The sequence below is a fragment of the Hibiscus syriacus genome, unplaced genomic scaffold (assembly GCF_006381635.1).
Source record: "Hibiscus syriacus cultivar Baekdansim isolate YM2019G1 unplaced genomic scaffold, ASM638163v2 tig00110584_pilon, whole genome shotgun sequence".
Classification (NCBI taxonomy): Eukaryota; Viridiplantae; Streptophyta; class Magnoliopsida; order Malvales; family Malvaceae; genus Hibiscus; species Hibiscus syriacus.
The window spans coordinates 331,282-359,272 of NW_024062792.1; the positions used below are offsets into that span (position 1 = coordinate 331,282).

The following is a 27,991-nucleotide window of genomic DNA, read 5'->3' on the forward strand; positions in this document are numbered from 1 at the left end:
ATTTTATAATTTTTAATAATAAAAAATTTAATAAAATAATATTCTATAATGAGGAAGGGGATCATATTCGTTATTTTATTACAGACTTTGTTTTATTCGTGGAGATTGAACAAGAAGGATGATCCTTGCAGATGTGTCTTCTCCCCCACTGGACACGTGGAATTATTTTAATTTTTCTCAAGGAAAATGGTAAACTCTTTTTCTTTCAAGTAGAAAAAAATAAAAAATAATCTGCTGCTCTTCTTCTTCTTCTTCTTATTCTTAGATGTTGCTAATCTCTGTAATTTCTTAGCTGACCTACCTCCCGAATCTCTCTCTTAATTATTTTTACGAAAATTGTAAATCACTGTGCTTCGTCCCAAATCACTCACTTGCTAACGTCTAAAGAAAAAAAAAACGGAAAAATAAGAAAAAATTGTCCTAGCTCGGTTTACCTGTTTCCACGGAGATCTAGGGTTTCCAGTTGTTTTCCAGCTCAAAATAGAAGTTCCTCGTTCACATTTTTCAATTGCTTACTAAAAACAAGTTTCTAAGCTTATATATGTTGGTTTTGTTTTTTGGAAGTTGATTATATTTGATATGCGAGGAAACTTTGTTTGAGCTGTGTTTGGTTATGCGAAGAAAAGAAAATGGAGGCAGTTGCTGTTGGAGATATAGCGTGTTTGGATCCGGAGCTGTTGCAGCTCCGGGAGATGTCTCCGTTTGTTCTCAAATCCAATCCTGAATTCACGCAGAAGCTTTTCGAACAGCGGTTTTCGCTCCCCGATGCTTACAAGCTGGTACTCTTTGTTACCTAATTTCGAATCTTCGGGGGTGTTTGATTTGATTTGTTTTCTTCATATCTTGAATTGAAAATGATTAATAGTTATCGCGGTAGGATTTTTCTAGTCAGTTCCTTGCATTTTTCTAATCAGTTTATTGCTGGATTATTTGATGGTAATATACTTTTTTTTTAAAAAGAAAGTTTAAACGTATGATGATTAAACTATATTTGATGACACATTCTTTTGGTTCTGCTTGGTTTATTTTGGTTCATTGTAAATATGTATGTGAACCAAGAATAAATTTAGGTAATTTAGCGGATTCAATTGACGTGAAAGGAATATTTGACGTCGGATTGTTAATTTTCCAAATATATTTTTTTCAGTAGTGTTTATGTGCAAATTGATTTTATGTTGGAGACTTGCAGTTGTAACAATATTTCCGAAGTAGCTTTTTGTACGTTCTTGAAAGAGAGGAAGCCAATAGTCTCTTCTGTATTTATATTTGGAATGTTTACCCTGTCTTTGAAGCAGAATATTTGAATTCATTTGATTTATTAAAATGTCATCTGAGCCTATGAGCGGAGTTGACTTCTGTTTAATATTTTTACTTTGCCAGGTGACATCATTGGTTAATGATGCAAAGGCGTCTAATCCCTTGAATGTTCCTGGAAATGTTTCCTCTGGAAGTATAACAACAAGCAGTGTGACGCCAGACAGAATAGTGATTATCCTGTAGGCTAGCTCCGACAGACGATTCACAAGAGAAAATTCGCCCAAAAACCAGAGAAAAAAAGTCTCTAGGGTTTAATAAAATATTATAAAATCAATAACTGTCAAAAGCAGTCCACAAGCCGGACTGTTATAGCTAAAAAAATCGTCTTTATTCGAATTTTGCCAAAAATAGCAAAAATCGTATTTATTCGAATTTTGCCAAAAATAGCAAAATCCCGAAAATCACTCTAAATTGGATTTAAATTGACTTCCTACTTAACAATCGGTAAAAAATAACTAAATCTAGGATTCGGAAAAACGGCAGAATTTGAGGTTGAAAAAAAGGCCACATGGAGCGTAGCTCATGTGGAGAGCGTGCGCGTCGAAAAGAGCTTTCCGGATTGGGGTCTTATGCGCGATTCTGACACCTGTAGCCAAAGTTATGGCCAAAAGACTGAAACATACTCAAACGACCCCAATAAGGAACATGTCACAATCAATTCCCGCCTTTGCGCTGATCTGCCAACTCATGGTATCTCAGCGCCATCAACGTGCAATCTGACAGCTCAGCATCATCTGTCTCAGATCCCCCTGCATCAGTCGCCCCGGGTTGGAAAGAACTCGTCCTCGAGTTCAGAGTAGTGTCATCAGGATCCACAAAACAATGACTCAGGTGCTTCACATTAAAGACATCAGAAGTCTTCAAGTGACTGGGAAGTCGCAACCTGTAAGCATTATCATTGATCTTCTGCACGACCTCACAAGGTCCAATCTTCCGATCCTTAAGCTTATTATACTCACCAACAGGAAAACGATCACGAGTTAATACAGCCCAAACAAAATCACCAACATCAAAAAGTACCTGACGACGATGATTGTCGACCCGAGTCTTGTACTTGGTATTGCTCTCATGAATGGTCTGTTTCACCTGCTCATGGATACCCCGAAGATACTTTGCAATCTCATCTGCTTTAGGACTGAAACGTCCTATACGTGGAATAGGGGCTAAGTCCAACACCCCGGATGGGTTCTGACCATAGACAATCTCAAATGGGCTTAAACCTGTGGTTCTGTTTTTTGATCTGTTGTAGGCAAATTCTGCCTGAGGCAATGCCAAATCCCACTGCTTCGGCTTCGTTCCTGCCAAACACCTTAAAAGGTTTCCCAAACTTCGGTTCACCACCTCAGTCTGGCCATCCGTCTGGGGGTGGTAGGCGCTACTGAAATTCAACTGCGTTCCCAGTTTCCCCCACAGGCTCTTCCAGAAATGACTGATGAACTTAGTATCACGATCTGAAGTGATGGATCGAGGAACACCATGTAAACGCACAATCTCCTTGAAATAGAGATGGGCAATCCGGTCAGCATCCATAGTCTTTCTGCAAGCTACAAAATGAGCCATCTTGGAAAACCTGTCAACCACAACAAAATGAGCCATCTTTTTTCCCTTGATGCTAAGGGAATATGTATTCTTCCGTCCATCATGAATGACACTGCGATCATACTGCCAAGGTCGACCCAACAATATATGACACGCATCCATAGACACAACATCACACCAGGCATTATCAAAATATTTTCTACCAATTGAAAAAGACACCAGGCATCGCCTATCAACTGTTACCTCACTGTCTTTATTTAGCCATGACAACTTGTATGGCTTAGGATGACGGTCCGTCTTCAACTGCAATTTCTGGACAACCTCCTCGGACACTACATTCTCACAACTGCCGCTGTCAATGATCATTTTGCAGACTTTATCTGCAACTGTGCAAGTCGTGTGGAAAATATTGGTTCTCAACCAATCGTCCCCTGAATCGCCCTTGGGGGTAAGTAGACTCTTGCGAACGACCAGAGTCTCATGACCATCTCCATACAACACATCATCAGTCTCATCATCGTCATACACGGGTTCGCCAATCTCCTCATTCTCGTCTTCCACGTTGTCCTCAATCAACAAATTTTTGCCCTTTTGACTAGCAGGCTTCCTGCAATCAGTCGCCCTATGCCCTTGTTCACCACAACGAAAACATCTAATAGTAGGGTTAGAATTACCCTGCGGTGGCTGCTGAGCAGGACGGGACTCTTGAGGGCGAACTGGTCGACTGTTGTGATCGCTCCTGATCACTGGTCTCCTGTTTTGCTGTTTTTCAACAGCAAGTGCACGCTGGTATGCTTCCGAAACACTCCACAATGAATGAAGGCTGAGGACATCTTGCAAGGGCTGGCGTAAACCCCCCAAATATCGCGCCACCATCTGCTCCTCCGTCTCAGATAAATCGTTCCGGGCGACCAATTGGTAAAACTCCTCCGTGTAATCATCGACTGATCGCGCGCCCTGCCTCAACGCATGAAGTCGCTGAAATAAGGTTTGCGTGTAGCCGAAGGGAAGGAAGTGGCCCTTCATCTTCTTTTCATCTTCTCCCAATCAGTGATCTTGGCTTTGCCCTGTCTTTCTCGTGAACGTCGTAACTGTTCCCACCACGCAGATGCTCTGCCCTTGAGTTTGATGGCGATCAGTTTCACTTTCACACGATCGGGGACTTCCTTATATTCAAAAATACGCTCCACTTCATTAATCCAATCCACGAATCCCTCGGCCTGTAATGTACCAGAAAACTCAGGGAGATCGACCCGAAAACCGAGGTCTCCATGACGCTCCTCCCGACCACGGTGCTCCCGGAATCCTGCGCCCGGAATCCTGCGCGATTGTGATATGGGTTTTCGAAAGTGGAATTTGTATCGTGATCAGAGGCCTCACGATCCTCTAAATCCTGCGCCGCTAGGCGCTGGGTTAATTCTGCGACTTGCCTCTGCAAATCCGCAATCATCACATCCTGAACGCTGCGATCACGGCGTTGGGCTTCCTCATTCGGAACCTGCTCACGACGACCACGACCACGACCTCCAGCCATTGAAACTGGTGAAATTTCCCAAGAAGATGTTGAAGCTCTGACACCAACTGACGCCAGACAGAATAGTGATTATCCTGTAGGCTAGCTCCGACAGACGATTCACAAGAGAAAATTCGCCCAAAAACCAGAGAAAAAAAGTCTCTAGGGTTTAATAAAATATTATAAAATCAATAACTGTCAAAAGCAGTCCACAAGCCGGACTGTTATAGCTAAAAAAATCGTCTTTATTCGAATTTTGCCAAAAATAGCAAAAATCGTATTTATTCGAATTTTGCCAAAAATAGCAAAATCCCGAAAATCACTCTAAATTGAAATTCGAAATAAAATAAGCAATCTCCCAAAAATCCGGTCTAAATCGGATTTAAATTGACTTCCTACTTAACAATCGAAATATTACCATAAATAGTAAAAAATAACTAAATCTAGTGATTCGGAGGGGAAAACGGCAGAATTTGAGGTTGAAAAAAAGGCCACATGGAGCGTAGCTCGATGTGGAGAGCGTGCGCGTCGAAAAGAGCTTTCCGGATTGGGGTCTTATGCGCGATTCTGACACCTGTAGCCAAAGTTATGGCCAAAAGACTGAAACATACTCAAAACGACCCCAATAAGGAACATGTCACAATCAATTCCCGCCTTTGCGCTGATCTGCCAACTCATGGTATCTCAGCGCCATCAACGTGCAATCTGACAGCTCAGCATCATCTGTCTCAGATCCCCCTGCATCACAGTGCTCTACCTTCCTTGTTTCCTGCTGGCAGTGCTCCTCCCCTTTCACCAAGAAGGGTGTCTGGCTCCCCTCGTATAACAAAACAAAGGGCTGGTCCTTCAAACTTAGGTTCTCCACTGAAAGTAGTTAGCGAGCCTGTGAAAGAGTTCATACCCCAAGTTTGGATCTTGTTTATTCGATATCATAGTTTTCTTTCCGCGATTTCTTGGTTTTGTTTTATTGCTTTTATCTGCTGTATTTTCCATTATACTCTGAAATCAGCTCTAACTTGTTACATTTGTACTTGAGAATACCTCCAGTTTTACTTCAAAAATGGTCGTCCGCCTCCAAATGATATGAAAGAACAATGCATGTTTCGAATCAGTCAGTTCTTCTATGGCCATCCGGATGGGCTGCATCTGCTTGGTAAGATAAATGCTTGTGTTTTTTAACACGTTTCTGGAGCTCGGTCTTATGTTCATTTTTTATTTTCTATTACGTTTCAGAATTCAAATTAGTGACCAAGGAAATTTGCAAATTGCCTTCATATTTCTCCCCATCACTTTTCAGAAAAATTGATGTTAATAGCACTGGTGTAGTTACAAGGTATACTTTCTTGTTCATGGAAATAGAACAGCTATACTTGTATCTCATATCCATCATATTCTTTGAACTGCTGGGGTATTTATTTGAAAATTTCGAAAATTCCTTATAATTGCTTTTCAGCTGTGATATCATTTTCTTAATTTTCTTTATTTTGAACTGTAGCTTGTACTGAATTTTTATCTAACTGCTTGCAGAGATGCATTTATTGATTATTAGGTCAATAGCAACATGCTGACCATGGATATAGCAACCCAAGTATATACAATATTAAAGCAACCTGATCTCAAATACCTCACTCAGGTCTTTATGTATTTTCAAGAGCTTAAATCAACAACATTATTTTTTTATAGTCTAATAGAATATTTTTAAATTTGATTTCCAATTTGACAGGATGACTTCAAACCTGTGCTCTGAGAACTATTGGCAACTCATCCAGGGTTGGAATTTTTACATAGTACACCTGAGTTTCAGGAAAGATATGGTTTGTTTTTTATCTGTTTGATACCTCTGGCTGTTTCACATTTTTTTGGGGGTGCTTCTTCACATTTTGATATCACGCCCTCCCTCCTCTTTTTCAATATCTAAGGCATTTGAACATTGTACCAAACTAACTCCTACACTAAATGCTGAATATCTGAACTTGCAAATTCGAATGCATATATTTTTATGGGAATTTCTACGAATGCAGTTCACCCTGGTTCATTGATGAAGTAGTTCTGTTTCTAATATGTTTGATAACGTAAAATGATATGTTAAAAACTATTATTAAAATGAAAATAGCATATTAATAAAGCAGAAATGCAAACCTGTTCTTTGATGAACTAGTGTTGAAATTTGCGGTTCTCTTGATGGAGACTTAAGACTAGGGTAGTCGAGTAGTGTGGGTCACATCTGTAGGGTGTATCATCTCTGTCTTCTTTTAATGTCTTTGTAGTAATTTTCATTACTTCTACTTTTTATACGTTTCTGTTATTGGTATTTATGAAGGCTTAGAACTGGGCTTGTTATCTTTGAATTCTGTGTATAATTCTCTCTATGTTTCCTCTTTTAAATTTAGCTGGGTCTTACGTTACTGTCTATATGCAGAGATTTTTTTGCAGGGTTTTATTTGCAGGGATTACTTCCCATTAAAGACGTGCATAGGATATTAATGACTATATATGAATACTGTTCAACTATGTATTTATGTATTTATTTATACATACATTGCATTTTATCTATATTTTTTAATTTTCTGACTGCCGGAGGTCTTCCACGGAAGCTACTCTCAACCTGGCGTTGGGGGCAGCCTACTACTCTACCTCCCCCTTACCCCATTGCATATGGGAATTGAGTTTTGTTGTTGTTGTTGTTGTTGTTGTTGTAAAGGTTTCTAATATATGCTATCTGTTATTATTAAAATGAGGTACTATTTTCCTCCTTCCGCTGGTTGACCTTTTCCCATTTGAAATGGTCAATTACGAATGAGGTTTTTAATGAGACCTTCAACTTCTATAAAAAAAAAAGTTTAGCATGCTGGTCACATATCTTCAGTAAGAATGATTGGCAGTGTAGTTCTCATTCCAGTCTTTAGTATCAATGGCTATGCTTCCATTTTCTGAAATGCATACATTTAGGATGATGAATTTGCACAAGTTCTTATAAAACATCTTTTTTTTTTAGTTTAATCCAGAGTAATTAGATCGTTCTGATTAGGGGTGAGCAAAATTTAACTCAACTCTAAAAACCGATGTTTTGACTCGACTTTAATCGAAAAAATTCAACTCGAATTGACTTCTAGTTGAAATTTCATAAACTCGACCCGACTAAAAAAAAATCAAGTTCAAATCGAGTTGTAAAATACAACTCGAATAACTCGAAAATTATAGTAAGTAGTAAATTGATTTTCAAGTTTGAGTTGAGTGCATCGACTTTATATGATATATGTATATCACATATGAAAAAAATATGAAGAAATATATATATATATATGGTTATAAAAACCATTTAAATTAGAATCAATTAATATCATAATATTATAAATATATACAATTAAATTTAAACATAAACTCAAAAATTCAACTCGACTCGACTCGAAAAAATTTAAAGTCAACTTTGAGTTGTAAGATAGGACTTATCAACTCGAAATTTTTTGACTCGACTCGATCAAATGCTCACTCCTAGTTATGATTATGTTAGGATTGGTTATTGACCATTTAACGAGCATATGAGACCGTTGCCATAGAAACATATTGTGTGACTGAAAGTGAAACTAAATTATCTTACACCAATTGCAGTGCTTAAAGAATATCCGTCTTAACATGCCCGGCTGTTGCCCATTATATATCCTGTTTGCTGTTGTCGAAACGATTTTTTCTTAAAAGGTGAAAAAAGTGAGATTTTGAAAACCACATTAATTTTTAATTATCTCTTTTAAATTTAAAAACAAATGTGATTTAAAAGACCTCTCGTTTCGAAAAATTTTAGATTTCCTTTACGATCGAAAAATACAGTTCGAAGAGTCGCCATCAATCCTTGATTAGGGTGTGATTGGGCACCAAAAAAATGTTTTGTCATTTTAAATAAAAATTAATTTTAATTAAAACAACAAATTGAGGTATGCGTTACTAAAAAAATGAGTTCGGGAGTCGGTTACGTGTGGGGAAGGATTAGCACCCCCACAACGCCCTAAATCGGTACCTAATTGATTAATTAATGTATTTGCAATAAACTTTACAAATTCGAATTTAATTTGATTTTTGATCCCATAAAACAAAGATGTAAATTTAAAAACATTCAAAAGCACTTAAATAAATTAAATTAAAATTACCGAGTCGTTTTAGAAAGATAAAGAATGTTCGATTATTTACAAATATCGAGACCAGATCTTAAAAGTTATAACAACCTTTTCTCGATAAATTTAAATAAACGAACATTTCATTTTCTTTCGTTCCCAAATTTTAGGTGACGAACCAATTTTTTTGTTTCACTTTCGGGATACACTTTTATTTTAAAATTATTAAAAGCAGACCTCAAATCAGTTATGACTGCCCACTTAATACAATTTTAAATTAAAAGTGTATTACCCTTAGTCCGATTATGTAATAGGTCGAGTTATGCAAATGAGGTTACCATGCGAATCGTGTAAAAAATGTCATGTCAAAATTGATTAAACAAAATTAAAAATATCATACAACGTGACATACAAAAAATCATATACACATATTTTAACTAAAAAAAAAATCATAAACCATGCATATTAACATATTATGTACACATGTGACCTAAAATATAAAAACAAAATCATAGCATGCTAAACTATAAATTAAAAAAGTATATATATATATACATAAATATAATGACTAAATTCAAATACACATAAAATTAAACATACTAATTAAGAATTAAAACAAAGACTTAAAGAAAAACAAACATAAATATAATGGACTTAAGCCTAAAATAAAGTATGGTGATATGGTACATACATGCATACAACGACATTGACATATATTAGAATTATACAATAAAACATACTATTAATAATTCGATTTCATATTCAAAATTACCATGAAGGACCAAAATAAAATAAAATAAATATAGGAATGCAAAAATGTAAATCTAACAATAAACTAAACGAACATGCCATAGGTCCAAAGTGTAAAGAAAATAAACAGCAAGCCTTTTCCATAAAAATTTCATTTCTAGGCACCTCAAACCTAATATAACCCAAGTGTTACATGGGACCAAAATGCAAGTTCCCAAAATTACATATCAAATGTAAAAACAGTAAAAAAATAGCCCCAACACAACACTGGACTGAAATGAAACACGAAGAAAATTAAGAGACAACATTAATATACTAGCAAAGCTCGATTTAGGGATCAAGACGATACAGTTCAAAGCTGCGACGACGCCGTTTTTGGCATACAAATATATAGGATATATGGGGTGAATATTTAACCTAATTCACTTCTTCTCTCAACCCCTAAGCCAGACAACTCCCCCATCGCCGCTTTTCTCTGGTTTTCTCCCAACCTCACCTTCTTCATCCTTCAAACCCTAGACGAAGCGTAGCCCTCAACCATGGCAACCACCACGGCTGCCACCTCCAAACTTCCCCGACAACAAACCTCTCAACCGCTAAACCAAAGCCCCAACGCCTAGGCTCTAACCGAACCCTCGAGACCCCTCAAAACCAAACCTACGTCCACTGTAGGTTTCCTTCTCCCTAAGTTTCAACGAGAAAATGACAAGAACCCCTAGATCCGAGGGCAATCCCGACCGAGACCTACTTAAAACCCATCAAATAAGTTTTAAAACCAACACGCATGACTGGAAGATAACAAAAAAAATGAAGGATTTACCTTCTCACGGGTCGTGGGTTCCTAGAAAAGACGACCAAGGCTTCTGGATTCAAGAGGTAAGTCTTTTTTCTTGGTTTTTTTAGAATGGTGATTTCTATTTTTTGGACTGTTTTTGGTTTCGCTGTGGTTGATTGTTTTTCTTCCTCTCGTCCTTGTCGATGGCTGTTAGTTTCTATTTTTCTTTTCGTTCTCCTCTACTGCCGATAATAGATGTTAACCTCTTTTTTTTAGTCGCCTCCCCTCCCCTGTTTACAATGCTTTTTCCCTTTTAATTTTCTATGGCAGTTAATTCTGATAAAAACTGACCCTCCACGTTTTTTTGGTTTTCAACTCCCAAAAACTACTTTCATTTGCCCATGATATAGGCCCAGACAAATTAAGCATCTACAGCTGCCCCTCTTTGCTCATTGTTGTGCAACGAGAATAGAGCAAAGATCAATAGATGATCAAGTTTGTCCGGCCATTAGAACTTCAGAAGATTAATCCGCTTCTCTGCTATTTCAGGATAAGCGAGACTTGAAAAGATCTTCAAATGGCGGGTCTGCTCCCTATTCTTTCAGGGAGTATAAGACTCAAACAATCTTCGGCAAACGTGTCTGCTCCCTATTCAGTCAGGGAGTATAAGACTTGAACAATCTTCAATAAAACGGGTTCGCTCTCTATTCCTTCAGAGAGTATAGAACTCGGAAAATCTTCAATAATCGGGTCCGCTCCCTATTCATTCAGGGAGTATAGAACTCGAACAATCTTCATAAAACGTGTCCGCTCTCTATTCCTTTAGAGAGTATAGAACTCGAACCTCATAAAATGTGTCTGCTTCACTAATCTTCCGTGAAGGCTTACAAATGGTTTGCTTCACTACTCTTCCGTGAAGGCTTAAGATTGACCTGTTTCAAAGGTCCAACCTGAAAATCAAACATTATTAATCATTAATGTATGTTTGAAAATATTATATTCAAAAATTTAGAATTTGATAAAATTTCTGAAAATCCATCTCCATCGCGAAAACTTGTCTGGAAACCATTGGATACGTAAATCTGCTTTGGCTCAGTTTTCGTATAAACATCATTCTTTTCAAAATCTCCAAACCAGTTATGTTCATCTCGATGCTTCAATATCTTCAACTATCCCTGGGAAACCTGTAACTGCTTAAGTCATCATGCAATTATGAATCCCATGATCCTATTTATGCCTAAAATGTATGCAATTTAATGCATTTTCTTCTTCGAATGAACTCCATTTCCTTTTGATCTCGATGGAACTCGGTTTCATCTTGGGCACAAACATTTGACCAATTCACCCCAGCTAACAATCTCAATTCCATATCTCTCGGCTTAACAGGACCTTGACTCATTTCTTTTTTGAAACCCACCAGTACCCATGACCAACTTCTTGATCAATGACAATCTCTTTGGGTTTTCTTATCATGGCTGAGATTTCTTATGAATTCCAAGATTTAAGTTTCCCGTAGCCACACAAGCTTACACGTTTAAACCATTGTCAGCTTCAGAATACCTGCATTTTCCAAAACCTTTTGCACAATAATACAAAATGATCTCATGTACTTCAAGTTAAGCTATATGTTTTAACTTTTCAAAATAAGATGCTTACAAAAGGGAAACGAACAAGGAAAGACATCTCTTTATTTATATAAATACAGAGAATTTTAGGCAATTAAATGGCAAACTTTTAACTGGAAACAGTATAAAAACAAAAGAGTAGGCGTCTTCAAATATCAATAATGCAAATGCTTTTGAACTGGCACGCCGTTAGAATGTCTCGAGTGTAGCTTCTATCCAAAAGATCTCCAAAATTGTGATGTTTAAGAGTATGAAACTACTTCTAAACTCTCAAATCTCTATCATTGGATGCCCTAAACCAGTATTGAATCTCATGTGCATTCAATTTCTCTTGGTTATTTCAATCAAGACTCACTCATTAATCTTTGGTCTCAATCTTGATTACCAACTGTCATTGTCCCATATCAGGAGCTCTTTCCATTTCCAAAATCAATTCAGAACCTTCCACCGTGCACGAATTCTGAATTTCAAACTCAACTTAAGTCGCTCTTTGCGGGTTTTCAACTTGAGACCTCCTTTGGTTTCAAGACGCCCTTTTCGGGTTTTCATCTTGAACCCTCCTTTTATTTCTATCTTTTTTTTTTTCTTTCTTTCATTTTCATTTTTCATTTTTCATTTTTCATTTTTTTTCATTTTTCATTTTTTTTATTTTTTTTCCTTTTTTATTTCTCCTTCAAGCGAAATATCTCTTAACAGCGTCGGAATTCACTGGATATGGTAATTCTGATCCGTCTATTTCAGTTAGGACTAGAGCTCCCCCAGAAAAGGCCTTCTTGACAACATAAGGTCCTTCCCAATTGGGCATCCATTTTCCTCTGAAATCCTTCTGAATAGGCAAAATCCTTTTAAGCACCAAATCTCCCTCATGGAATTCTCGAAGGCGAACTTTCTTACCATGTGCCCGTGTCATACGTTTTTTGATACATCTGACCATGACAAATAACTTTCAATCTCTTTTCTTCAATCAGATTCAATTGGTCATACCTAGCCTAAACCCATTCTGCCTCATCGAGCTTTACTTCTGACAAAATCCGAAGTGAGGGAATTTCCACCTCAATAGGTAAGACAGCTTCCATCCCATATACCAGAGAAAATGGAGTTGCCCCAGTTGACGTTCGTACAAAAGTTCGATAGGCAAACAGAGCAAATGGCAACTTCTCATGCCAATCTTTATAGGTCTCAGTCATCTTCTCTATGAGCCTTTTGATGTTCTTATTAGCTGCCTCTACTGCCCCGTTCATCTTTGGGCGATAAGTGGTGGAATTAAGATGCTTTATTTTGAACTGTTTACAGACCGAGTCCATCATCTTATTGTTTAAATTCAACGCATTATCGGAGATAATCCTCTCTGGTAAACCATATCTACAAATGATCTCATTCTTTAAGAATTTGCATATTGTAGACTGGGTAACATTTGCGTAAGAAGCTGCTTCCACCCACTTAGTGAAGTAATCTATGGCTACTAGAATAAAACGATGGCCATTTAAAGCTTTGGGAGAAATTTGTCCAATAACATCCATGCCCCACATTGAGAATGGCCACGGAGCTGTCATTACGTGCAACGGATGAGGAGGAGTATGTATCCTATCTCCATAAATCTGACACTTGTGACATTTTCGGGCATAATTGATACAGTATGTTTCCATAGTTGACCAATAATACCCAAATCTCATAATCTGCCTAGCCATAGCATGCCTATTAGCATGGGTACCACATATTCCCTCATGCACTTCTTCAAGAATCAATTTGGCTTCTTTCGTGTCCACACATCTTAACAAGACCTGATCCAGACTTTTCTTGTATAGAGTCTCACCATCAAGCACATACCCTGATGCCATTCTTCTAATGGTTCTCTTATCATTCTCAGTGACTTGTTCTGGATAACTCTGATACCTTATATATTGCAAGATATCATAATACCAGGGGTTTCCATCTTCTTCCTCTTCAATATTAAAACAATGGGCTGGATACTCATAAGCCTTCATTTCAATGGGCATCATATTTGAATGCTCGTTCATCTTAAACGTTGCTGCCAGTGTGGCTAAGACATCTGCCATTTGATTCTCTTCTCTGGGGAGATAATTGAAAGTTACTTCTTCAAATTCTTCAACAAGTTCCATAACTAACTTACGATATTCTACAAACTTGGGATTTTTTGTATCCCATTCTCCCTTGAGTTGGTAAATTACCAAAGCTGAATCCCCATACACTTTGAGCATATTTATTTTGCGATCAACGACAGCTCTAAGACCCAGAACACAAGCTTCATACTCGGCCATATTGTTTGTACAATCAAAATTAATCCGATTGGTGAAAGGATAATGCTCTCCCTCTGGTGAGAGCAAAATCGCCCCGATTCCATGTCCCATGGCATTTGAAGCACCATCGAAGTTCAACTTCCAATATTTGCTAGTGGATGCAACTGCTTCTTCTACCGAAATAGCCATTAAATCTTCATCTGGGAAATCAAAGCTCAACGACTCATATTCTTCCGAAGCCTGCTTGCAATGAATTCCGCTATAGCACTTCCTTTAATTGTCGTCTGGTTTATATACTGGATGTCAAACTCGGACAATAAGATCTGCCAACGAACTAATCTTCCAGATAATGCAGGCACACCCATTAGATATTTCAAGGGATTAAGCTTCGATATAAGCCAAGTAGTATGATACAACATATATTGTCTAAGCCTTCAGGTAGCCCATACTAAAGCGCAACACAACTTTTCAATGGGTGAGTATCTTGTCTCACATTCAGTGAACTTCTTGCTGAGATAATAAATAGCCATTTCTTTCTTCTCGGTTTGGTCACGTTGCCCCAGCACACACCCCATTGAATTTTCATAAACTGACAAATACAAAATCAATGGTTTGCCTGAGATAGGTGGCGCCAAGATTGGAGTGCTCGACAAATATCTTTTCACTGCTTCAAAAGCTTTTTGACAATCCTCACTCGATTCCCCTGAGTTATTCTTACGAAGAAGGCAGAATATGGGATCACACTTTTCAGTCAACTGCGAAATAAACCGAGCTATGTAATTCAATCTCCCCAAAAATCCTCTGACTTCTTTTTGTGTTCGTGGGGGTGGCAAGTCTTGAATAGCTTTTACTTTATCTGGGTCTATTTCAATTCCTTTTTGGCTTACTACGAATCCCAATAACTTCCCAGATGTCACCCCAAAAGTACACTTATTTGGGTTGAGTTTTAGCTGGTATCTTCTTAGTCTTTTAAAAAGCTTTCTCAAATTCCCAATATGTTCTTCCTCTGTCTTAGCTTTGACAATCATATCATCGACATAAACTTCTATCTCTTTATGCATCATGTCGTGAAATAACGTCACCATGGCCCTTTGATATGTTGCCCCGACGTTCTTCAATCCAAACAGCATTACTTTATAACAAAACGTTCCCCACATGGTAACGAACGTCGTTTTTTCCATATCTTCAGGGTTCATCTTAATTTGATTGTAGCCAGAGAAACCATCCATAAAAGAGAACAAAGAATTTCCAGCAGTATTATCAACTAGCGTGTCTATATGTGGCAAAGGAAAATTATCTTTTGGACTAGCTCGGTTGAGATCCCTATAGTCGACACACATTCGAACTTTTCCATCCTTCTTCGGTACTGGGACAATATTTGCCACCCACTCAGGATATTTAGCCACTTTAAGAAATCCAGCATCAAATTGTTTCTTCACTTCCTCTTTAATCTTGAGCAGCATCTCGGGTCTCATTCTTCTCAGTTTTTGTTGTACCGGTTTACATTCAGGCTTTATTGGCAGTTTGTGAACAACCAGTTCTGTATCTAAACCCGACATATCTTCGTATGACCATGCAAATACATCCTTGTATTGTTGAAGCAATTCTATCAAATCATGTCGACCTCCAACTAACAAAGTGGTACCAATCTTTACTTCTCTCTTATCCTCATCTGTCCCTAAATTCAAAATCTCAGTAGACTCTTTATGAGGCAGAATCTGCTTATCTTCATTCTCCACCATTTTCAGCAATTCAAAAGGTAGTTCACATCCTTCATCATCATCACAATCCTCGATTTCTCCTTGACATATAGGCTTCTCAAAATCAATCTCCGGGTCAGAATCATTGGCATTCATATTATTGATATCTGAGCTCCTGAAAAAATAATGAAAGAGAAGATATATATACATATATACATATGGGAAGATCTTTTCCCATATAAATAAATAGAAAGAAATAAATACATACATATATACAACAAAGAATGAATGAATGAAATGCATGGGAGAATGTTTGCCATTTGGAACTAACAGAATGCATCTTTTATTGAAAGCAAGAAAAAACAAACAGCTTAACCCTTTACATAAAATAACCTATTGCCCCAGGGTATGAACAACAGGGAGAAAGTTCCAGTGCATTACTTTGTAAAAGATTTGTAAACTACAGGTAGTTCTTCTGCGGTCCAATTATTCATCACGAAGCCCGGCGGTGCAGGATAAATGCCCATAACTCTCATTTCCTCAAATTCATCATCAGTTATAACGTTAATGCCTAAATCTCCCAAGGCATCCTTAACCATCACCTCAGTGTTCCTTGAATTCCCTTGAAACATATGTACCATAGATATGAAAATGTTGCTCAACGGCGGGAAGATCATGGGTTCCCAGCTAAGGTCTTCACCAGCTAGTATGGCCTTTCTCATTTCCTGAACTTTCTTAATTCCCCTCAGCTTATCCCTCGGAGTTGGCTGATACCCCAAACCAAATCGATCTCTTTTAGTAACAGGGCATATTGGATTCACTAGTCCTTGTAACTGACTTCCTAACCTTTTCCCAACTTTTGCTCCTCTTCCAAGGGTCAGCTTGAGTCCCATTTTGGTACAATTTGACAGTCTAGGCTTTGGTATCTTCCTGCCTTCAGCCACAAACGTAGCATTGACAAACTCCAACGATCTGAAAGAACACTCGACCGCTTGCTCATCCACTTCAATGTACGGAGCAGTAGTAGAAACAGAAGCAATAATGTCCTCTTCAGCATGAATACATACCAACCTTCCATCAATCACAAATTTGAGTCTCTGGTGCAACGTGGACGAAACTGCACCGACTTGATGAATCAAAGGCCTTCCCAACAAACAATTGTATGTAGGCATAATGTCCATTACGAGAAATTCCACTTCATAAGTTACTGGACCAATATTCAGAGGAACATCAATCTTGCCCAACACTTCTCTTTTAGTCCCATCGAAAGCTCGAACCACACTTTGACAGGTTCTCATAAGTGTACTATATAATGGAAGCTTCTTTAGAGTCACTAAGGGCATCACATTCAAAGCTGAACCATTATCAACCAAAACCCGGGACAACACATGCCCTTTACACTTAACTGTGATATGCAAAGCCTTCTGACTACCAATCATCCCAGAAGGGATCTCATCCTCAGAAAAAGATAAAAAATTATCAGCTTGTATATTGGAAACTAACCGGTCCAACTTTTCAATGGGAAAATCTTTCGTAACAAAAGTCTGGTTCAAAACCTTTAACAGAGCATTCCTATGGGCCTCTGAACTCAAAAGTAATGATAAAACAGAAATACAGGCAGTCAACTTGTGTAACTGTTCAACAACACTGTACTCACTGTGTTTCAGAAACTTCAAAAATTCTACCGCTTCACTCTCGATTACTGGTTCATTGATAACAGGCTTATCTTCTTCTATCTGCACATCAACCTTTTTCCCCTTATCAACTGCAACATTTTTCTCAGACTCTTTAGGTGGATTAAGAGAATAACACATACCGCTTCTAGTAAAGCGTCCCACCTCATCTACTTCCTCATTCTCTTTTGTTACATCTCCCATCTGGCAATCATATCTCCAAGGCACTTGTTTATTATCCCGATATGGGAATGGAGATGGAGGTGTAATAACCACTTTCGGAGCTACCTTCTCAGCAACTCGATTCTTGGGAGTAATAATTAGGGGACAACTGGCATTGTATACCCCTTTAGACGATCCTTCTGAAGCGCAAACTTCGGCTTCATCTTCTTCAGCAATCTCTCTAAAGAACTCAATTTCTTTACTGTCCATCATGTCTTGTACCAAAGATAGGAAGTCAGGACATTGCTGAATATTGTGTCCTTCACTGTTATGATACAGACATACCTCTCCACTGTTAAACTGTTCACCTGTCAAACTGGGCTTCAACAATCCTACCTTGACCATCTGGCACCACACCCAACTCATGGGTGATACCACCTCACTAACATTCCTTACAATTCTCTTTCCTTTCTCTTCAGTAATCGCGTTAACTCCTGTCCCTGCATGGCTTGGCAACGGATTCTGAGCTATATTTGGCTGCTCACTATCACCAAAGTTGATGACATTCCTCGTTCTCAAAGCTTGGAAAACCTTCTTAAAAGCAGTACAATTCTCAATGGAATGCCCAGGGTTCCCTGCATGGTACTCACACTGAGCACTAGCATCATACCATTTGGGAAAATGAGGTTGCATTGGTGTCACGTGATACGGCGAAACCACATGCCGATCATACAAAATCTGAAACAATTCCTTATAAGTCATCGGGATGGGGTCAAATTGAGGCCTCTCTCTCCTCTGGTCCCTTGCCCCTTGTCTATTATCATTTTGTGTTGACGACCCTGCTCCTTGAGGACGGGAAACAGTGATGTTATTAGAATCGTACTGCCTCACATTACTGACTTCGCTTTCCTTTTTCCTCGTTGGTGGCCTCTTACTAGACTCTCATCCTTCGAGCTTTCAACTCTTAATCGCCATTTCAATCATTTCTCCTGCTGTAACCACATCAGCAAAACTTCGATAAGGATTACCGATAAGATGCGAGAAAAAAGGAGCCTTTAAGGTGTTGACAAAAAGCATATTTGTTTCCTCCTCTTCCAATGGTGGGTGGACTTGCACTACTACATCTCTCAATCTTTGAGCATATTATCTAAAACTCTCGTTAGACTTCTTTTCCATTCCTTGCAACATCATCCTGTTGGGCCTAACATCTTTTACATGTTTGTATTGCTCAAGAAAGGACTTAGCCAAGTCTTTCCACAGTTTAATATTAGCTATACTCAGCTGGTTATACCACCGGATTGTCGAGCCAGTTAAGCTTTCCTGAAAACAGTGTATCAACAATTGATCGTCCCCTATGTATCCGGTCATCTTCCTACAAAACATTGTGATATGCGCAGAGGGACACCTGGTACCATCAAACTTCTCAAAGTCAGGAACCTTGAACTTTGGAGGCAAGACCAGATCAGGAACTAGACTTAACTCCTTTGCGTCAAATCCATAGACACTGGTATCTTCCTTCATGGCTCTGACCTCTCTTTCTAACTGCTTCTATTTCTCTTCCAGTGGATTGTTTTGGTTTTTCTTGGCTTCTTCATCAAGGTCCGGAACTTGATGATATTGATGTTCTTCCTAATATAAACTAGATCCAGGCTGTACGTTAGCAGAAGCACCGACTGGATTAATGTGCACCTTCCCAACATGAACAGGGGTCACTTGAACGTTCTGAGATTGTTCTGGGGTTAACCCTGGATGATGAAGTGGGTCCTCAGTCACACCTTCTGGCATAGGGCTTTTCCCATGTTCTGGATTTCTTCCTTCCAACATACTCGCAAACTTAGCAAACATCTCTTTTTGGGCATTCATCATATCTTCTTGCATTTTCTTGATATTATCTTGTAACTCCAACCGAGCCTTCTCAATTTGGGCAAGTTTGTCCTCCATAACTTTCTTCCTGGTTCTGTAGATATGCTTGGGATTTTCCAGTATTACTCTGTCACAGAGTCATTTTGTTATCACTGATATTTATTAATGAATATGAGATATATGATTATGAATGAATAAAATGCGATGCAAAAATTTAAATGTATTAAAAATGCATATGCAAAATGCAGGGTGTTGATCCTGGAACGACTCCTTAGAACAACTCTTTATATTAGAACGACGTTCAATTACAAAGTTGAAACATATCACAAATAGATCTGCACCATCTCTCCTATTTCCTGTACATGTGCAAGTAACTCCACGATCTTCTGGTTTTCTTCAGCCTCAGGATCCAGTTCTTCAGTCACATCAGTAGCTTCCTCAGATAGAATGACCAAATATTGAGCTATTCCCCGCGCGTGTTCTTGGTAACAAGTAATAAAGTCCTCTTTTTGCTTAACTCTCGCCTGAGCTCGCTCCCATCGAAAACACCACTGTATATCCCCCTCATAGGGAACTATCGATAGCTCACTTTTTTGCCTCTGAAAATCTTGAACCATGGCTTCAAGCTCACTCACTTATTTTTTCAGACTTTCAACCTCCCCTGGCTCGAGCTACCTTCCGTGTTTCGGTATCGTCGTAATGCAGTCTCTAAACTTGAAATTTTCTCCTTCAACTTTTCATTCTGAGCTTGACTCTTTTGTAACTGCTGCTCTAAAGAATCCTTTTCTTTCGATAAAATCTTCACTTGGTGCCTGCTTTGCTTGAGCTCTTCTTGACTCTCTCCGGCTACTCTTTTGAGGCTTGCCACCTCTTGCCTCAATTCGATAGACTTACTCGAGCTAGAACCTGCCTGAGCTTTTACCATTCGCTGATAATTTGACCGAAGATCGTCAAAGTCTAGCCGAAGTTGTTTCTCCACTTTTTTAATTTGATCTGCTCTACTCTTCTGAATGTCGATCTCTAATCCCTTTTGATACACTTCATCTTCCAGTTTCTGCAAAGTCATTCTCCATTGTCTTCGTTCTGCTTCGAAATCGCGCTTGGCTAACTTTAATGGAGATGGCACCACTCTCAACTGTTTCTCCACCGGCTGAATATTTTCAGGATTCACTATCGGGATGTTGTCATTTACTCGACCGCTTCTCCACTGCTCGTACTCTTGAGATAACTCGAGATCATAAGTGAACAGATTCACACGACGAGTTTATTTCCAAGCCTCAGCAACCCCTTTAACTTTACCCTTATACTGATCTCCTTTGAATGCAAAATCCGATCCTACCAAGTCCCACGTGGCTGGAATGAACTGCCTCGATCCATACTGTCTGGAAACTAGTAGTGGTGCATACCCAACAGAACCCCATATACCTGGCAAAGGAACCCAATCTCGCTCTCCGCATCGGTAAAGTATATCCGAAGAGGTATTCCACGAAGCTCGCCACAAAATATCTCCATCTCTGATATCCTTGAAGATGACCATCCATTTTTCTTCGGTGAAGCCCCCAGGCCATTCTTTAGAAAGAAAATCTTTCAAAGGTGAAAACCCCTCTAGAAACACTCGTCCTGGTGCTCTTTCAACATGTTTGAAATGACTCAGAATCCATACGAGCAGCAAAGACGCACATCCTATAAAGCGTCATTCTCCCTTGCGCCTACAAGAACTCAAAGACCGGAACATCTCAGCTAGAGTAGCTGGAACAGGATCCACGCGCTTGTCTAATCTTTCAAACATGTCAACAACTGATACGTCTACATATCCTAGCACTTTTGGAAAAATAACGAGCCCATAAATCCCTAAAGAAAACAAGTCAAGCTTCTTTCTCTTATCAGGATGATGAGCAATTACTTCTTTCAGAGCAGCCCAAGAGATGCACTCACAGTCTCCCTTCTACTTAATGTTTCTGACTACCCAATCTTCACTCATTCCGGTCATCAATAGTAATTTCTTCTTAAATGAAGGAGTGACTGGCAGCTTGGTATATATTCTATCTATCTGGGACCTCGGACAATGGACCAATGCTTGATACTCCTCTATTGTTGGTGTTAGATCCACTCTACCAAATGTGAAACAGCCATAAGCCGGATTCCAGAACTGCGTCAATGCTCTAAACAGATTTTGATCAATAGGAACATCCAGAAGATAAGGAATATCACTGTACAACTGATAAAACATCTCCTTATCGGCTGCTTCCCATCTTCCCCATATCTCTCTTAGCTCACTCAGATCATTCTGACGTACGTTGATGTGAGTGTAACCAAATAACTCTGACACATATCCAGGCATCACGCTATCCCCATTGGTCAATTGGGACTGTTCCGACCACCTCAGAATATCTGCATTGTCCTCAAACTCTTTCTGAACCGTTCGTTCCATATTACTGGCCTTCTATATGGACATCAACCCCAAATCAACACCATGTAATGGACAATGCAATGCAAAACAGAAAAGAAACAAGGCAAAAACAACAAAAGATCAGTTAGTAAACATAAAGCAATTAAGTCAGGTTAATAATTTGTTCAAAAATCCTACCCACATATGTTGACTACCCTATCATGCTTTATCAGATCCTACCCAACATGATATCTACCCCATGCTTTGTTATCCACAAAAAGAAATCCTAACCGCATGATATCTAATTCGCATGCTTATTCAAAAAAACAAACCTAACCGCATGATATCTAGTTCGCATGCTTGTTCGAAAAATAAACCTAACCGCATGATATCTAGTTCGCAAGCATTTATTCGAAAAATGAAAATAAATGACTCAAAAAAAACTTTTCTTCTGTACCCTCCTCACGGGATTCTTAAGGTTCGGGTTTGGTTCAACCTAAGTTCAGGCTCTAGGTTCACTATATGCCAGGTTAGGTTCTAAAGTAATAGGTTCTCGAATTGTCCTTGCCGGTGCCCCATTGGACTGCTGAACCCTCAATCCTGGCCCATCACAGGCTTTAGGGGATCGAGTTCAATTTCGAGGGAACACACCTCCTTATGTCCATGCGGAGGTGATTACCATCACGAGGACCATAAGGCGTGAGCTCCAGGAGCGATCCACTATCTCATGCGGAGGTGAAAACCACACGAGGGCATAGTCTCTCACTCCTACTTAAATAGGACGGAGCGGGGTTTTAGCTCATGTGATGATAATGCAGCTGTGCAGTGTGTGAGGAAAAGCAAAAAAAAAAAACAATAAAAACACTCAAAATCAATTCCTAAAACAAACAATTATTCTGAAACTATTAGCAAACAGATTAGTACAACTATTTAATTGTTAATCGAATTAAATTAAAAAAAATCAAAATACAAACAAAACTTATTAAAAACCAAACAAGGGATCAAAAATCAAATTAAAACGAATTTATAATTTTCAATTGCAAAGACAATTAATTAATCGACTATCGGCCTGACTCTCTAAAAGGAAGGTCCCCAGCAGAGTCGCCAAGCTGTCGAAACGATTTTTTCTTAAAAGGTGAAAAAAGTGAGATTTTGAAAACACATTAATTTTTAATTATCTCTTTTAAATTTAAAAACAAATGTGATTTAAAAGACCTCTCGTTTCGAAAAGTTTTGGATTTCCTTTACGATCGAAAAATACGGTTCGAAGAGTCGCCACCAATCCTTGATTAGGGTGTGATTGGGCACCAAAAAAATGTTTTGTCATTTTAAATAAAAATTAATTTTAATTAAAACAAAAAATTGAGGTTTGCGTTACCAAAAAAATGAGTTCGGGAGTCGGTTACGTGTGGGGAAGGATTAGCACCCCCACAACGCCCTAAATCGGTACCTAATCGATTAATTAATGTATTTGCAATAAACTTTACAAATTCGAATTTAATTTGATTTTTGATCCCATAAAACAAAGATGTAAATTTAAAAACATTCAAAAGCACTTAAATAAATTAAATTAAAATTACCGAGTCGTTTTAGAAAGATAAAGAATGTTCGATTATTTACAAATATCGAGACCAGATCTTAAAAGTTATAACAACCTTTTCTCGATAAATTTAAATAAACGAATATTTCCTTTTCTTTTGTTCCCAAATTTTAGGTGACGAACCAATTTTTTTGTTTCACTTTCGGGATACACTTTTATTTTAAAATCATTAAAAGCAGACCTCAAATCAGTTATGACTGCCCACTTAATACAATTTTAAATTAAAAGTGTATTACTCTTAGTCCGATTATGTAATAGGTCGAGTTATGCAAATGAGGTTACCATGCGAATCGTGTAAAAAATGTCATGTCAAAATTGATTAAACAAAATTTAAAATATCATATACACATATTTTAACTAAAAAAATCATAAACCATGCATATTAACATATTATGTACACATGTGACCTAAAATATAAAAACAAAATCATAGCATGCTAAACTATAAATTAAAAAAGTATATATATATATACATAAATATAATGACTAAATTCAAATACACATAAAATTAAACATACTAATTAAGAATTAAAACAAAGAATTAAAGAAAAACAAACATAAATATAATGGACTTAAGCCTAAAATAAAAGTATGGTGATATGGTATAAAAACAAAATCATAGCATGCTAAACTATAAATTAAAAAAGTATATATATATATATACATAAATATAATGACTAAATTCAAATACACATAAAATTAAACATACTAATTAAGAATTAAAACAAAGAATTAAAGAAAAACAAACATAAATATAATGGACTTAAGCCTAAAATAAAAGTATGGTGATATGGTACATACATGCATACAACGACATTGACATACATTAGAATTATACAATAAAACATACTATTAATAATTCGATTTCATATTCAAAATTACCATGAAGGACCAAAATAAAATAAAATAAATATAGGAATGCAAAAATGTAAATCTAACAATAAACTAAACGAACATGCCATAGGTCCAAAGTGTAAAGAAAATAAACAGCAGGCCTTTTCCATAAAAATTTCATTTCTAGGCACCTCAAACCTAATATAACCCAAGTGTTACATGGGACCAAAATGCAAGTTCCCAAAATTACATATCAAATGTAAAAACAGTAAAAAAATAGCCCCAACACAACACTGGACTGAAATGAAACACAGAGAAAATTAAGAGACAACATTAATATACTAGTAAAGCTCGATTTAGGGATCAAGACAATACAGTTCAAAGCTGCGAGGACCTATATAGATATTACCCCAACTTCTAAAACGCAGTTCATCTCCCCCAGACAACAACACACTGCCGTTTTGACCCTCTGGAACGACGCCGTTTTGGCATACAAATATATAGGATATATGGGGTGAATATTTAACCTAATTCACTTCTTCTCTCAACCCCTAAGCCAGACAACTCCCCCCCTCGCCGCTTTTCTATGGTTTTCTCCCAACCTCACCATCTTCATCCTTCAAACCCTAGACGAAGCGTAGCCCTCAACCATGGCAACCACCACGGGTGCCACCTCCAAACTTCCCCGACAACAAACCTCTCAACCGCTAAACCAAAGCCCCAACGCCTAGGCTCTAACCGAACCCTCGAGACCCCTCAAAACCAAACCTACGTCCACTGTAGGTTTTCTTCTCCCTAAGTTTCAACGAGAAAATGACAAGAACCCCTAGATCCGAGGACAATCCCGACCGAGACCTACTTAAAACCCATCAAATAAGTTTTAAAACCAACATGCATGACTGGAAGATAACAAAAAAAATGAAGGATTTACCTTCTCACGGGTCGTGGGTTCCTAGAAAAGACGACCAAGGCTTCTGGATTCAAGAGGTAAGTCTTTTTCTTGGTTTTTTAGAATGGTGATTTCTATTTTTTTTGGACTGTTTTTGGTTTCGCTGTGGTTGATTGTTTTTCTTCCTCTCGTCCTTGTCGATGGCTGTTAGTTTCTATTTTTCTTTTCGTTCTCCTCTACTGTCGATAATAGATGTTAACCTCTTTTTTTTAGTTGCCTCCCCTCCCCTGTTTACAATGCTTTTTCCCTTTTAATTTTCTATGGCAGTTAATTCTGATAAAAACTGACCCTCCACGTTTTTTTAGTTTTCAACTCCCAAAAACTACTTTCATTTGCCCATGATATAGGCCCAGACAAATTAAGCATCTACAGCTGTTGCTCAAACAGTTCACATTAACTACTACCTCAGTGTTTTTCAATTGTTTGCAAGTCCAGATTGTTTCTATTGTTCTCAAATATGTTGCTCGTTTGATCTGACGTTGCTTGTTAACATAACTTTTGTTTCACATGGCCAGCTGAAACTGTTATATACAGAATATATTACTACATAAATAGATCTCAGAATGGTCACCTCACTCTTATGGAGTTGAAACGGGGAAACTTGATTGATGCCATGCTACATGCTGATGAGGAAGAAGACATTAATAAAGTTTTGAGGTAGGGGCTTGGATTGGAATAAGTTTGAATAGTTTTTTCATGCATGCTTAATACATACCGTCTGATAACAGTTATTTTCATATTTCAATCTCTCTCCTTTTATACTGTTTGTATAGGTATTTTTCATATGAGCACTTTTACTTGATATACTGCAAGTTTTGGGAGCTGGATACAGATAATGATTTCTTGATCGATAAGGAGAACCTTATCAGATATGGTAACCATGAGCTTACCTACCGGATTGTTGATAGCATATTTTCTCAGGTTTGTCCCAGTCAGATGGCATTTTTGTTCCTTGGTCCAAACCACATTCCATATGCAGAAGAAGCTTTTCATTTAATTGAACTTTGTCCACTCTTCATTCTCTATCACTTCTATTCTTCTCTGATTGACTTAAATTTATTCACAGATTTGGATCTTTCACTCAATTTGTGTTTCTATCCCATCCTAGGTTTCAAGAAAATTTACCAGTAAAATTGAAGGAAAGATGGGGTATGAAGATTTTGTTTACTTTATCCTTGCAGAGGAGGACAAGTCGTCCGAGCCTAGTCTTGAGTATTGGTATGTTTGTGCACTTTCTTTGTAGAGTCGAGGGTATTACGTTGGATCTTGTTCACAGATTATCTATTTTGAAGTTTATCTTCTTAGTGTTGAAGTAAATATACCTCTACTTATCATATAAATCCACTTGTTTGAAAATGCCCCCTAAATGTTTAAAAAAGCTTTTTTCCCCACATTTATTGCCAAAAAATCTGAAAATATTTTTCAGAAGCTACTGATTGGGAAATTAGTCTCGATCAAACAAAAATATATCTGATGTAAATGATTCATTAGCATCTTTATAAATTTTCCTTAATATTTTCTGCTGGTACTTTCTGAGGGTGGAAAATAGCAGTGTGTTTTCAAGGGCTGGAGCTTCTGGATGATCACGTTAAGATTGGAGTTCCAAGTATTTATTATTATTGTTGTCTAGTTTTTCAATGTGGGTTTTTCCTTTTGTAGGTTCAAGTGTATAGATTTGGATGGCAATGGAATTCTAACACGTAATGAAATGCAATTCTTTTATGAGGAGCAGTTGCATCGAATGGAATGCATGGCACAGGAGCTTGTCCTCTTTGAGGACATCTTATGTCAAATAATTGACATGATTAAACCAGAGGTTCACCATTTTATTCTTGCGCTCTTTTTATTTCCTTGCCTATTTAATATGATGCGAATTGGATAGTGTTCATGAAAAATGACTCTTAATACTAATTTTGTGCTAAGATCTGCTTGTAATTTCAAACTTCAGATTTCTGTTGGTATAATACAACTGTCTGGAGGGCAGGTTACTGGCAAATTATGTTTAAATCTCCTCATGTTCCCCTGGAAGTAGATATTTCAAGGTTGCTTCTAATAGATCATTTTGTGTGATCTAATGATTAATGAACTAATTATATTCTGAACTGCTTTTACCATATGTTGGTTTGGGCTTTTAGGAGCCGAGATTCAATGCTCCTTTCTATATTCACTGCAAACTGAGATAGATTGTTTTACATGTTCAGCAATTGAAGCTTTTCTTATTTGCAGGATGAGAGCTATATCACATTGCGTGACCTGAAAGGTTCTAAACTGTCTGGAAGTGTTTTCAATATCCTTTTTAATCTTAACAAATTCATGGCCTTTGAGACTCGTGATCCATTCCTAATACGTCAGGTAAATGCAATACTTTAACTCTTCTTTAATATTACCATCACCAGGAACTGTATACCTTCATACATCTATGCAAGTTTTGATAACAACCTTGTTTATGTTGGAACAAACAGGAGCGTGAGAACCCTACATTGACAGAGTGGGACCGATTTGCACATAGAGAATATATTAGACTTTCAATGGAAGACGATGTTGAAGATGCCTCTAATGGAAGTGCAGAAGTTTGGGATGAATCACTTGAGGCTCCCTTCTAAGTTGAATACGGTTAGCTTGTCCGGTTTATGTTGTGCTGTTTTGTATTGTTCCGGCTTTTTCCGAATTCCAAAAAGAAAAAGAAAAGAAAATTAGATGCATAGAAGATTTTAGTACCCAATGCATTGTGTGCTGGCTATTTCGCAACTGCACCAAATCGAAGAATAAAAGCTAAAGTGACAGCAAAATATTGAAAATCAAGCAACCTAGAAGTTCATGCAATCTCGACAAATGCCTGCTCGCTACATATTTTTCTAATGATCCGTCATACTACAGGTGCTCAGAGAAGAGCTCAACACAATCTTGTCTTGATGACCAAGGAAGATACATTGGAACTC

The 27,991-nt window shown here is 37.8% G+C and overlaps 1 pseudogene; it reads left to right on the forward strand.

Annotated features, from left to right (window-relative positions):
* The first annotated feature begins 417 nt into the window (after positions 1-417).
* On the forward strand, positions 418-27,972 carry LOC120133709 (annotated as a pseudogene).
* Positions 27,973-27,991: the final 19 nt, after the last annotated feature.